At 33.0% G+C, this 696-nt stretch overlaps 1 protein-coding gene across 1 annotated transcript in view; it reads left to right on the top strand.

The window, feature by feature from the left end:
• Positions 1-696, top strand: part of dlt (codanin-1 like protein dlt) — a 27,531-nt gene that overhangs the window by 17,960 nt on the left and 8,875 nt on the right. The gene's annotated exons all lie outside the window — the stretch shown is intronic.

Below are 696 nucleotides of genomic sequence, written 5' to 3' on the forward strand. Positions count from 1 at the left end.
CGTAATAGTTAAATATGAAAATAAATTAATTTCAAACATAAAGCCTGTTTTGGTGAATAAATTGGAAAATTAAAAAAATATGTATTCACAAAAATTATATATCCAAGAGCTTGTTTTGAAAATCATAAATACATATTTTTTTATAAGAGTTAATAAAATAGGTTTAAGTTGACCATTCCTCCAACATTTAGCCCCAGTAGCTAGTTTTGGTTTGGGCTGCCCTTGTCGCATAAACGACTGGACCTAAATATATTATAGGAATGCCTTAGAAGTCTACAGTATTTAAACTAGCTTACGATTTCCGTCATTTTTTGGAAAGTACGGAACCCGCTCCGCGCCAGTTAAACTCGCACTTCTCAGGTATTTTAAAATTGTCCTTAAAAAAATGACGTTACAAACCAGAAAATTAATATAATGCAGCTTTTATGCAGCTTTGTTGCAGACGAAGAAAAATAAAAGAAAAAAAGAGTCAACTTATTTTTGACACAATTAATTTTATTCTAATGAACTAAAAGAATTTCTTTGCTCACACGCGACCTTATGATATAGCTAAGTTTATGCAAGATATGAGTGTTCATGCAGATCCTCCACCACCACACTGTAAGAACATACACAAATCACACAAACCCATCTATCACCACCACCACAATACATTGACGCGTTTTGAACTCAACCAGAGCTCATCTTCAGAGCAAC

The sequence above is a fragment of the Choristoneura fumiferana genome, chromosome 28, assembly GCF_025370935.1.
Source record: "Choristoneura fumiferana chromosome 28, NRCan_CFum_1, whole genome shotgun sequence".
NCBI classification, from domain to species: Eukaryota; Metazoa; Arthropoda; class Insecta; order Lepidoptera; family Tortricidae; genus Choristoneura; species Choristoneura fumiferana.